The sequence below is a fragment of the Bidens hawaiensis genome, unplaced genomic scaffold (assembly GCF_021521415.1).
Source record: "Bidens hawaiensis isolate Kalapana, Puna unplaced genomic scaffold, B.hawaiensis_p1.1 tig00013566_1, whole genome shotgun sequence".
NCBI lineage: Eukaryota > Viridiplantae > Streptophyta > Magnoliopsida > Asterales > Asteraceae > Bidens > Bidens hawaiensis.
The window spans coordinates 600,344-614,215 of record NW_027492150.1 but is presented as its reverse complement, the minus strand read 5'-3'; the positions used below and the strand labels follow the sequence as shown (position 1 = coordinate 614,215).

General features: G+C 38.9%; 1 pseudogene across 1 annotated transcript; it reads right to left on the bottom strand.

The window, feature by feature from the left end:
* Positions 1-2,503: 2,503 nt before the first annotated feature.
* On the bottom strand, positions 2,504-13,048 carry LOC143544423 (subtilisin-like protease SBT2.6; annotated as a pseudogene). Its single transcript, XR_013137251.1, has 11 exons — positions 12,909-13,048; positions 12,564-12,623; positions 12,215-12,413; positions 11,974-12,118; positions 11,257-11,651; positions 10,723-10,818; positions 10,156-10,511; positions 9,729-10,054; positions 4,262-4,529; positions 3,146-3,426; positions 2,504-2,934 (listed from the first exon to the last, which is right to left on the bottom strand). The product of XR_013137251.1 is annotated as a subtilisin-like protease SBT2.6 (transcript).
* Positions 13,049-13,872: the final 824 nt, after the last annotated feature.

The window sequence follows — 13,872 nt, the reverse complement described above, 5'->3', positions numbered from 1 at the left end:
CTCGAACATCAAGTGGTGTTTCATCTTCGAGAGTGGTTACGTGTTGAATACGATCGATTGAGTCCAAGTGATCCTTTAAGCAAATGCACATCTCCACCGACTCCGAATTTAGTCTTGTTCTTCTCACCGATATTACCCTGCCACTAAGAGAAAAAGCGGATTCCGAAGCTACCGTAGAAGCTTGGACGGTTAGTAAATCACGGGCCATGGTGGCAAGAATCGGAAACTCGGTTTCCTTTACCTTCCACCAAGCCAAAACATCAAAAGTGCCATATTCCTCTTCGGATAAACCGGTAGAGTAATCATTTGCACTATACCTTCCTAGTTCGCTTGAAGGGGTGTTACCCCTTTGTTTTTTAGCCGTTACGTTGCGAACGGTGTTCATAAGGCTAATCATGGGATCTCGTACTCTAGTAGCACTTGAACTTGATGAAGACCCCCCCGGCATAGGCATGTGTATGTTTGACCCATATTTATTTAAATAAAAGTCATACATAAATTTAAAATTCAAGTTAAAATAATTTTTTGCCTCTGTTGAAAAGTTTGAGTCAACTTCATGCATATCTAAGGCTGAAAAAATTTCGTCTATCACACATTCAACCCCCGTAATATTTAACATTGGGTTTAAAGCGGCGGCGCAAGTAAAAACCGGTGGCAATTCAAGAAAGTATTTTTTTAATTTAAACTTCATTGGTAATATGATGTTTGAAAACATTGGACTTTTATATTCAAATTCTTTAAGATTGTTAACCATTAAAAATAACTCCGAAAGAACCAAGGGACTTGTCGGATAATACGTTCCCGATAGTTTCGTAGTTGATGTTTTAAAAACTTCAAGAAAAGTCGATAAGTCATTGATAATTTCCCATTTCTCATTTGAAAAGGGGATTGCCAAATCATTCTCGACAAGACTAGAATGAAACATTTGTAAAGTTTCTCTTTGTTCCAAAGCACTTTGAAACATTATGCAAGTGGAATTCCATCGATGAGGTACATCCCAATTAGCTTCCAAAGCTTTTCTTCCCGTATCTTTACAAAATTTTCTATAATCCATTTGTCTTTTTTTACTTTTCTTAAAAACTTCATGTATCATTAGTCAAAAATCGTTTATAACCGATGTAACCTCATCCGAAGCAAGTCCGTCTTGCACGATTAAATTAATGATATGTGCAACACACCTTGAGTGAAAAAATACACCATTGCAAATCGGCGTATATTTTAATTTTAATTTATCAACCGCCGATGTATTATTCGACGCGTTATCAAATGCCATTGAAAATATTTTATCTTCTAGTTTATAAGTATTTATAACATAATCTAAAATTTCAAACAAATTATCTCCCGTATGTGGATACTCAAAGAGTTCGAAAGCAATGGTGCGTTTCATCATTTCCCACGATAACGGGTCTACCCAATGAGCGGTGACACAAAGATAAGATTCGGGTAGACCATGTGGAGCCGACCAAACATCACTAGTTAAGTTTATTCCCGTATTTATATTTTCAAAATATGCAATTAGTACCTCTTTGGCCTTCTTCCACAATTTTAAACAATAACGTTTAAGAGTATGACGACTTACGTGAGTGTATTGTGGTTGAAGCGTATCTCGAATCATGGCGGTTAAGCGAGGGTTGTCGAAGTGGCTAAACGGCAAAGCTTCTTGAATCACAAACTTCGTCATACGATCTTGAACTCGATCAATTTGGTATGTAAATATTCCGCCTTCACTATCCATTTGCGTTTGTTGCGAATCGACGTTCTTTTTCAACGCCTTGCAATACGGTTTTTCGATGTGTTTCTTCAAATTTGAATTCGAAAGTGGGTTTAAATAAACCCCACAAAACTTGCACCGAGCCTTCAATGAATGGTCACACAATTCAACCAAATCCCAATTGCACCAAATCTCTTGATTACGATTATGAGGTACAATACGAACGAAACTTGGTTCGGCGTTGGAACCTTGACCAACCGATGATTGTGAGGCAGCCATAACAACAAATATGAATATAGAAGAAGAGAAAACAAGAGATTAGAGAACTCAAAACGTTGTAATAGCGTTTTTTTGTATTTTTTTGCGTTCGGGTTTGCGTTTTGAGTGTTGTGATGAACCCATGACACCAAATACCTATTTATACTAGTAGTGGGGTGCTTGGGGGAGCCAAAAAACGGCTATTTTTGACCCCAACGGTCAAAAAACGGCCAAAAAAAACGATTTCCAACGGCTATACTCGATCCAACGGCTAGAACCGGTTCCTAACCGGTTCCGGTTCCTACCCGCCCCCACTCAGAAACGCAAGAACCGGTCACGGATCATCGGGTTGATTCAGATAGGGTCCGGTTCCTACAAAAAACGGGTAGGAACCGGTTCGGTTCCGGTTCGGGTCTACCGGTTCGGTTCCAGGAACCGGTTTGAATGATCATCTCTACATATAAATACACCTAAACATCATCTATAATATTATTTCAATATTTTCCAACTGTTTAACAAAAGAATAAACATTACAGTTTACACCATAACAAACCCGAGCTACCGCTTATATCCCATGGCTACAACCGGTATCCGAACCTTATGCCCTCGGTTTCCCTTCAACAAAACCTCACCAAAACTGTAACTGTTAGTCACTGACCGCACGGTCAAAGTCACGGTCAACTTTCGTGATGCGCCTGCTTTTATAGTCATTCTGGAAGGGTTTGCTTCAATGGCTATAGCTGGTCCCATTTTAGAAGTGATTTTATACGTCTCGGTTTCATCGACATTTGTGACGGTTCGGGTTACGGTTTGACTTTTGACTAAATGGGAGACCGTTATCGACGGGGTGTTTAGGTTGTACGGGTGGCCGAGGGTGTAATTACACGGATGGTGAATGTAGTTTATTAGCTCGTGGTAGTTGATTCCGGGTGTTGTGCATAAGAATCCTAAGTAGTCTTGATAACCTGAGAGTTTGACCAGGATAAAGTCAAACCAGTTACTTTTAAAATCCAAATATTTTACAAAGTATGACACTACATGCAATAATAATATGTGTTTTCATTTTAGAATTTATAAACCGAAATCGGGTCGGTCATGATTTTCATGAAAGTGGTACTATGATGATGTAAGATTAAAGTCAAATATCAAAGGGTTGACCTTTAAGTCAAAATGTACCTGCATCAAAGATAAGACCGGGGTCCAGAGCGGCTCGGGATTAACATGACCGCTTCCATAGTCAAAAGGTGTAGCCGAGACGAACGTCATTGTTTCCGACTCGGAATATCGTTCAGCTAGAATGGGCTTTTTGGCTCGATCCATTGTGTTTGATGTTGTCATCAAAGCCGACTTAATAGCAGCCGGGCTCCAATGTGGATGTTTCTGCTTTATAAGGGCTGAAATTCCTGATATATGTGGTGCAGCCATACTTGTTCCCGACATCATAGCAAAGTTTTCTCCTGTTCGCAAAAACCGTCACTATTTGATTTTATGCTTTCGGTTAATGGGTTCAAATTTAAGTTAAGAGGGTGTTTGAATGTGCGTTTTGTAACTGGGGCTGTAAACGAGCCGAGGCGGCTAGAGCTCCGGCTTGGCTCGTTTATCTTAATGAGCTGAAATGTTGAGCTCGGGCAGGCTTGTGGCTCGTCAAGCCAGCTCGATCATTTTTTATAAATAGAATAATTTTATATTTTCACATAATGAGGTATATAAAAAGAAAAAAAAAATTAGCATACACATAATTTATAAACTACTTAATTTTAATTTATATACTAAAAATTGGGTGTCTGTGTGTGTGTGTGTGTGTGTATTAAAACTTGGGGTTTAATTTAAATGAGTCGACAAACGAGCCAACATGGCAGTTGAACGAGCCTAGCGAGCAAGCCACGAGCCGAGCCAGGTTAGGCTCGGGCTTGGTTTGTTTATAGACCAGCCGGATCGTTTATCTTAACGAGCTGACATGTTGAGCTTGAGCTCGGCTCGTAAAAACTAAAAAGCTCGAGTCGGCTTGTGGTTCGTCGAGCCAACTCATTTTTTCTTTTTAATAAAAAAAATAGGTTATGCTTTTGGGTCAAAATGTATATATATTAAAATTTGGGCTTTACTTTAAACGAGCCAATGGACCAGCTAAATAAGCGTAATGTATATACATAAAAATTTGGGCTTTACTTTAAACAAGCCAACGGGCCAGCTAAAAAAGCGTAGCGAGCAAGCCAAGGAGCCGAGCTTACCTTGGTTCGGGCTCGGCTCTGCCTGGCCTGTTTACCAATGTAAGTGACCAAATCAAGCTCTTACCTATGTAATTTGCCTCATCAGTGCCATTTGGAGACCAAGAAGCCCAAATTAACGCACCGGGTGCTAATATATCGGGTTTCAAAAGATCCGCATCACGAAAGCTGTAATCTTTAATATTGGGCCCACGCGAAGAAAACCACGCAACAACCGGTGCTGATTTATGAAGTAACGGCTCCAGCCCGTTCCCAATACTTCCCGTAGCCTTAAAACTTTTCACTCTCCCGGTCCAATCCCGTAAAGTTCCCGCTTTATAATAATCTATAAGCTCCTACAAAATGATAACCGATTAAAAGTTTAAAGAGTTAAGTGTCATTTTAGTACCTGTGGTTTACTCAATTACGCAACTTAGGTACCGTTTTTGAATTTTATGCAAATGGCTACTTCACGTTTTCAAAACTTGCCATTTTAGTACTTTTTTCTAACCCCGTCTATTTTTATCTATTAAGTCAGGGGTAAACTGGTAATATCCTTATTAGATATTAATAACTTATAGAAAGTTAAAGGACTAACTTTTTAAATATTAGTTTTAGAGAGGGCTTTTGTGCAAAAATTATTAAAACTTGAATATAAGTCTTCTGTGATGTTGTCTTCCTGAACAAGTTTGGCCGCCACTAAAATTTTCCGGCGAGCTTTCAAACGCAACAACAGCAATACACTTCAAACGGTTATCACCGTCGGCCACCATCCAACACCACCGTCTTCAAGGCAACACGGAAAACAAACGGCTAACATAGAAAGGAATCGGCAACTTTTACATCCTATTTAGATTCGTGGCGGAACCCTAGAGTTGCAGGTTTCCGTGAAGGGGGGTTCTTGTCGGAGCCGTTGAAAAAGCTTGTAATTCAATGTTTGGAAGTTGTTTTAAACAATCCACAATTCAGCAATACTTGTGAAGATCGATTGTTTGATTGCTAAATGCTCGATTGTTCAATTTAATGAGACATGTATTGAGTCGGTGGTGGGTGGGTTTGATAAGCGGTTCAGGTTGTGGGTGGCGGTTAAGTGGACAGAGGGTGAAGTGAGGACTGTGGAATAGGCAGTTGGACTAGGGTTTTGAGTTGGGCTTTCCGACGGACAGAGCGTGGCGGGTCGTGTGGAGATGAATCTCGCCGGAGTGAAGTTTATTTTTTTTAATTCTTATTTTATAAAACCTTTTATACCTTATATAAAAGGGAAATAGTTTAAAAGAAAATATCAATCAATCAATCATACCCAGTAAAATCCCACCGACAGCAGAGCTATAGGTAGGGTCTGGGGAGGGTGGGGTGTAGGCACACCGTACCTCTATCCAAAGGAATAAAGAGGTGGCTTCCAGAGAGACCCTCGGCTCTAAGAACATGTGTATGAAGCAAAAAAAGGAAATCAAAGTTTAACAGTTATATAAAAAACTACTATTAATTATAATAATATTAATAATAAGGTCACAGTTTAACCGCAATATAAAAGCTAATAATAATAATAATAATAATAATAAAATATGTAAGGGAAATACCATTATGGTATGTGACCTAAATAAGTTAAGTCTAAGCCCTAAGGTATTCAATTCTCTCTAAAAATCCTTAACTTTAATTCTACTTCTCCACGAATTCCTATCCTCAACCATGTCCTCGGAGAGGTTTAGGTCTATCAAATCATGCCTAATCCTCTCATCCCAAGTCAATTTCGGTCGTCCTCTACCCCTCCTCCCCTCTATAGTAATGTTTTCTACGGATCTAACAGGATTCGTCGTCTGTCTTCTCTTTACATGTCCAAACCATCTCAATCTCCACTCTCTTATCTTGTCTGCTATGTTCGCCACCCCTAATCTCTCGCGAAGCACAACATTTCTTATTCTGTCTAGCCTTGTGTGCCCACACATCCAACGTAGCATTCTCATTTCTGCTACCTCCATCTTCCGCACTTGTGCCTTCTTGATGGCCCAACAATCTGTTCCATATAGCATTGCAGGTCTAACTGCCACCCTATAGAATTTTCCCTTCAGATTAGTCGGGAAACTCTTGTCGCACAATATACCTGTGGCTGCTTTCCATCTACACCATCCTACCTGAACTCGGTGGGTCACATCACATCACTGTCTAATTCCCCATCGCTCTGTACAAATGATCCTAAATACTTGAACTTCGTTACCTGCGGGACCACCTGCCCTTCAATTGTGATGTGTGCGTCTTCACTGTCGTTTATCTCACCAAAATCACAGTGTAGGTACTCCGTCTTAGATCGGCTAATCTTTAAACCTTTTCTCTAAGGTTGTTCGCCACTCCTCAAGCCTCATGTTTAGATCTTGTTTTTTCTCAGCAAGTAACACAATATCGTCTGCGAACATCATGCACCACGGGAGAGTCCCCTGAATCGACTTTGACAACTCATCCAAGACTACTGCAAAAAGAAACGGGCTCAACGCTGACCCCTGGTGAAGACCTACCTCTACAGGAAAGAAATCAGTATCCCCCACTGGCGCACGGACACTTGTTTCACTCCTGGTATACATATCCATAATTATCTCTATGTATTTCCTGTGCACTCTTCTACCCTCCAAGCACTCCCAGAGCACCTGTCGTGGCACACTGTCGTAGGCCTTTTCTAGGTCAATAAACACCATATGTAGATCACGCTTCTTCTCCCTATACTTTTCCATTAATCTTCTTATAAGGTGTATTGCCTCTGTGGTGGAACGCCTCGGCATGAAGCCAAATTGGTTGACCGTAACCTGAGTTTCCCGTCTAAGTCTACCCTCAATCGCTCTTTCCCATAGCTTCATAGTATGACTTAGTAGTTTGATTCCTCGGTAGTTACCACAACATTGGGCGTCTCCTTTGTTCTTATAGATAGGAACTACAACGCTGCTCCTCCACTGGTATGGCATCTTACCTGATTTGAGAATACTATTGAACAGAGTAGTTAACCACATGACTCCTTCCTCCCCCAGACACTTCCACACCTCGATGGGTATGTTGTCTGGGCCAACCGCCTTAGACCTTCCCATCCTCCTAAGTGCGTCCTTCACCTCTTCTCGTGTGATCCGTCGGCAGTAGCAGTTATTCGATTGTTGTCGTTGAAAGTTTGTGTTGTCATGTTCTTCTTGGTAAGCTCTCCCATTGTTAAAAAGATTGTGGAAGTAGGTTTGCCATCTTAGCTTGATGTCCTGCTCCTTGACCAGTACATGCCCATCTGTATCCTTTATGAACTTCACCGGTCCTAGATCTTGCCTTCTACGCTCCCTGGCTTTGGCAATCTTAAACATAGCATGTTCCCCCTCTTTTGTTTCTAGACTTTCATACATCCGTTTAAAGGCCGCCTTCTTTGCTTCCGCCACTGCCTTCTTTGCCTCTATCTTGGCCGTTTTGTAGTTGTCCCTCAATTCCACTCGCTCCTCCTCATTCGTGCACCTCATTAGCTCCCTAAAACATCCTTGTTTGTCCCTTATCTTGTCTTGCACTGCGTCATTCCACCACCAAGACTCCTTATGCCCACTTGACTTTCCTGTTGTGACCCCGAGAGTCTCCTTTGCTACTTGGATGATCTTTGTCTCCATAGCTTCCCATATATGAGTTGAGTCCCCATTTAGTCGAGCCCGCGTATGCAGTATGAGTTTATCCTTAAACAGTAGGAGATTTTCGTCCTTCAAATTTCCCCATCGAATTCTCGGTGTACCTTTCTTCTCTCGAACAGTCAGCTTATTTCTGAAGGCTATATCAGTCACTAGTAGTCGATGTTGAGTCACAACTGCCTCCCCAGGTATGACTTTGCAGTCCTTCCACCAACGTCGGTCTCCTTGCCTCATCAAAAGGTAGTCAATTTGCGTGTCGCGCCCGCCACTGCTAAAAGTGATTAAATGAGAATCTCGTTTCCTAAAAAAAGAATTTATAATACCTAGGTCATGTGCCACCGCAAACTCTAGAAGATCTGTTCCGGTCTCATTCCTATCACCAAAACCGAAACCCCCATGTACGGCTTGAAAACCATCGTTAGCCTTACCAATGTGTCCATTAAAATCACCTCCTATGCAAATCCTCTCCCCCCTAGGTATGCCCCCTACCACTGCGTCTAGGCAATCCCAAAATTCTCTCTTTTCCTGATCCCCTAGGCCTACATGAGGCGCGTAGGCGGAGACTACTGCCACTACTTCCTCTCCTAGTACTAATTTCAACACCATAATCCTGTCATTATGTCTTATCACCTCCACCACACTAGTGTGTATTTCCTTAGCCACTAGAAACCCCACTCCATTCCTAGCTCCATCAGACCCCGAGTACCACAACTTATACCCATTACACTCAGCCCCTCTATGTCCTTTCCACTTAGTCTCCTGGAGGCATGCTATCTGAACCCTACGTCTTTTAAGCACATCTACCAATTCTAACAACTTACCATTTAATGTTCCTACATTCCAAGAAGCCAAACGCAATATACGCTCCCTATCTTTACTCTTTCCTACACCCCTCGATTCAGGACATGGTCTCAGGTAATAGTCATGGTTCGTACGCTCTATGGTTGCAACTAATCACACAAACACAAGCAATAGAACACCAAATCAATAATAATAATAATAATAGTAGTAACAAAAACTAATAATAATAATAATAGACACATGGCACACAGTAACAGATAAATTGGACTGACTACTCTAGCAGCATCAAGGCCTATTGCCAACAAAATAAAAGATATGAAACGATCTCACCGGGATTTTAGCAAGTCACCAATATTGAAACCGGGACGAGACACCGTGAGCTAACGAGAATAAGCTAGAAACGTGACACAATCTACAACCCTTGAGTTCCGGCGGCGGCGGCGTTGAGCGGCGGCGACGGCGGAGCTCCGGCGACGTGTTACGGTGGCGGCAGAGGGTGAATCAGCTAAGATCCTTCAATGATAACACCTCGCAGCAACCCAGCAATCTCCACAGAGCCTTAATCGTTTTTCCGGCGGCGGCAATAGACGACGGCGGCGGCGGCAGTTAACAACAGTAGCCGGAAACAACAGTACAGCGAGAATAATGAGCTGCGGTGGTGTTATGGACGTGTTGGAGAGCTCCGGTAAGGGTTAATAGGGCTGTTGTTACCTTATATAATAACAATCGAATAATAGCCTGATTAAACCACGAAAACACATCGGAATTGAACGAAATTGAATGGAATTGAACGGAATTAAACGGGATTGACGATACTGATGATCAATTGGAGGCTAATGCAGGTGCAATTGAGCGAATCGGAGGGTAAAAGAAAATATGAAATAAATAAAACAATGTAAATTACCAGTATACCCCTAACTTAACAGATAAAAATAGATGGAGTTAGAAAAATGTACTAAAATGGCAAGTTTTGAAAACGTGAAGTAGCCATTTGCATAAAATTCAAAAACAGTACCTAAGTTGCGTACTTGAGTAAACCACAGGTACTAAAATGGCACTTAACTCAGTTTAAAACTTTAATCAAATCAAGAAAGTTGTAGATTAAATATTGAATAATACCATTGACTTGTTAACATCAGTTATGAGAATCCCGGGTATGCTCACTGGTACCGGGTCAAATTTCGTACCCGGTGAAACATTTTCAACCGCAAGAACAAACCCGGCTGCACCAAGACTCTTTGCGGTTTCAGCCACTTTTTTAACAGACGCAGTCCCGATAACAAAATTGAACGAATACCCACATAAAAGAATATTCCCTTTGATCATATTCTTGTTCAAAACCTCGGGTCTTTGACAATCGGTTGGACTAAACTTCATAATCGAAGAATCCAACACAACATCATTAGCTGCAACGAGCGTGTACTTCTCATTTAAACGTGTCGAAGCTGCAACACATCACAGATTAACAGTTTTTAATATCTGGATGAGAAAAAAAATCATTTCTTTATTTAACATTTAATAACTTATTTAAAAAAAAATCACTTACGTGACAAACCAATGCCAGCTAGGATTTTTCCGTTCCCGAGTGTTAAATGATTTTTATATCTTCGGTCATCAACCGCAGCAGCAACGGTTACAATCCACGGGCTGTAAGATAGTAAAGATTTTGCAAACGGGCCTCCGTTTCCAGCTGCTTGTGCAACAAAAACGCCAGCTTTAACAGCAGAAAGAAGGGTAGCGTCAAACGGGTTTAAAAAAGTGGCTCTCGTGGTGGGCGGACTGTTGGGCCCCACCGAGAGGTTTAAGATGTCAACACCATCATGAAACGCCTGCTCAATTGCAGCAACCACGTCAGCAACAAATCCTCCAAACAGTCTGTAGATGGCCTTGTACACAGCAATCCTGTTTTTTTCACATATTAGAATGTGTATGCGGGTGGGTAATGGGCCGGGTCAAGTAATTTTTTGCCCCAAGTTTTTTTTCTTTATAACTAACTAAACTGTCAAATATGACACATTTAAAACACACTTTGGGAGAATTTTGACCCGTTAGAGATGAAAAAAAAACAGGAATTGACCCGTTTATGACTAAACGGGTCAAAGTGGACGCCTACCTGGCACGAGGAGCCATTCCGCTTGCTTTTCCAAATTCATATCCATGCATACGCACCGGAATCCCGTTATTTCCGGCTGCAATTGCTGCAGTGTGGCTGTGAAACAATACTACGGTAAGATATATTGTTTGACTTTTGACCTTGAATTCAAACGATACATCTTTGGAACATTTTGACTTTTAGGGTCAAACATATTCATTTAAAGTTCAAAATAACCATAAATTCTATAAAACTTCAAAAAGTTTGTCCGAAACTTTGTTTTTGGGAATACAAAGGTACAAACTTACAAGGTTTGACCTCATAGAGTCAAACCATACCTCTCTTAAAACACTTTTGACTCTTGAAGTCAACGAGTTCACTTTCAACTATACCATTTACACGAATTCAACATCTAGTTCTATAATTAGCATTCCATATACAAAAAATTCTTACAAGTGATGTATTTGTTATTAAAAATTAATATGTTTGACTTCCACAAAGTCAAACCACAAAGGTAGCACCATTTCTGTACTTTGTATTAATTAAATAACTAACCTTCCATGACCATCACCATCCATAGGTGAAGCATAATCAACCAAAGGATTAAACGCACCAGCTGCAATTGCAGCTTTTGCAAAATGTTGTGCTCCAACAATCTTCCCATTACAAAAACTCTTTTTTGTATCAGAATGAACTTCACATTTTCCTCTAAATTTTGGAATAGGCCCGTACGGTTCGGTATCATAATTCCCAAAACTTGGGTGATGTGGAAAAATACCCGAGTCAACAAATCCAATCACAATATCTTCTCCGGCCCGGTCAAAACCGCCACCCGTGGGCCACACTCCAGTCGGAAGCCCGAGAAATTGCGGTGTGTGTGTCGTCAGTTTCCTCACTTTCCAATCTTTGTCCACTGATTTCACGCCATTGGCCCGTCTAAGCGTTTCTGCCTACTAATATATTTCGTTTAAGAAAAACGTGATTTCAAGAATCTTGTTTATAGATGGATACATACTACATAGTACATAACCGCAAGGTTGACTTTTTGAACCTTCATATTTGACTTTTCATTGCAAAGATAACATCTTTCTTGTGTAAAATTAAAAAAAAAAAAAGTTGTAAAAATGGTGATTAATTTGTGACAAAAAATCCAATATTTTGCATTTTCATATAAATGGTGACTAAAATTGTGACAAAAAACCAATATGATGATTCAAAAGGTTAATATGTTGAATACAAACATTAAAAGAGTCAACTAGTCAAAGGTTTGACCTGTTCAGTAGAAATGTCAACAGCAAAACCATTAATAAGATGCTTGTAACTGTAGAGTTTCGTATAAGTTCCTTCATCAAACAACGTTTCGAGAAGCGTATCGTGTTTGAGTTCGAGGTGTTGCGAATACGATGAAACCGGGTCACTGAGTCACCATCAAAAATTAAACACAGCTTCAAATAATCATAACTTTAAACATTATATGAATTAATCAACTAAAAACGATTTCAAGAACACGAACCTCGTGACATCAAGCTTCTCACCGGATTCAACAGCAGTGGCATCAAAACCACTAACACCGCCTCTATAACTTGTTACCGGTTCGCCTTCGATTGTCACAATGTAAATCTCGGATTTCCCGATAATAAAAAATCCGAAAATTATTAAATTTGTAAACATTATCTCCATCATCTTCAACTTCATCTTCATCAATCCTCTTACTATACACATCATACATATAATGATATAATTCAAGAAAATGAAGCAATCACTAAAAAGACTAAATTTTTATTCACAAACTCAAGAAACTAAAACACATTAAATTCACAGAAAATAAAAACAATAAAGATAAAGATATATGGAGTGTGTACCAGTTTGATTCAATCTGAAACAGTCACTTTCATCTGCATCTGATAACCCATGTGATCAACCTGCATATTATATTCAAAAATTATATCATACACACACACATGTACTTATATATAATTATATATAATAATAATATCAACAGATTGATGACCAAGACAAGAATCAAATAAAGATTGTTGTAAACTTCACTTTTTCACCTAATAATTAAACTCCATTAAACATTAACTAATCCCAAATTAAAAAGCTTCAAACTTTACTCACATTGATCCAAGAAAAGAATCAAATCTAATTAAAACCCTAAAAATAAAAAAAATAAAAAAAATAATCTTTACTAAATTCTAACTCACCTTACTGAACACACACCACAAAAAGATGATTCCCAATTTCCCATATCAAAAACAGTATATAATATAGCTACATTACTGAATAGTATAATAAATAATAAATAATAGTAATCTTGAATGTTGAAATTAAAGTAAAGATTTTTTTTTTCAAAATTTGGTGAATAGGTGTGTATTTAAAGGGTGGGAGTTAATAAGGACATGAGAAAGATAGAGAGGTAGTTAGGGTTCTTCACTTTTTGGGATTTAATTGATTTAACACATAAATTTGATATATTTAAATGAACCATATTTGGATATTATATGTATATTATATAGAAATAAAGCTTTGGATGCTATTTGATGATTAATAAATGGTTGTGTATTGTTAGTGTGGTGTAATAATAAATTATGCATGAAAGTGATTTGTTTTCTTTTTAATGTGATTTGAGTAATGATAATGGTGGAGAAAGGAATAGTGAATAAGAAATGGTTAAACATTTGAGTTTGTGATTTAGGATTCCAATTTCTTGGTAATTGGATGTCTTGTTTTGGTATGTTTTTCTTGGATTTTGTTTCGAATTGACACATTTTTATGGGATGTGTATTAAAAAAACTAATTTTTTATTTAAAAAACAACTGTTTTAAATAGAAGGTTACGACAATCATATAAACATTTATACATGTTTTAGCGTCTCTATCTCACTCTATGGGATTATTTTTCGTTTACTATGTAAAAATGTTTATAGATTGTTAAATTTAGTTTGTATATGATGGAATAACTAATTACACTTTCATATTCCTTTTTTTTATTTTGTCATTTAGAGATTTATGCAGGCTTACTCTTTACTTGTGAACATGTTAAAAAAGACTTGGTGAGCTTTTATATTTTGTGTATTTACTTATTTAATTTTTAAAAATCAAATGGTGTTTAGGAAAGCCACTTCAAAGCTTCAAAATTGAGTTGTTTTAAAATTGTTTTTGTTTTTCA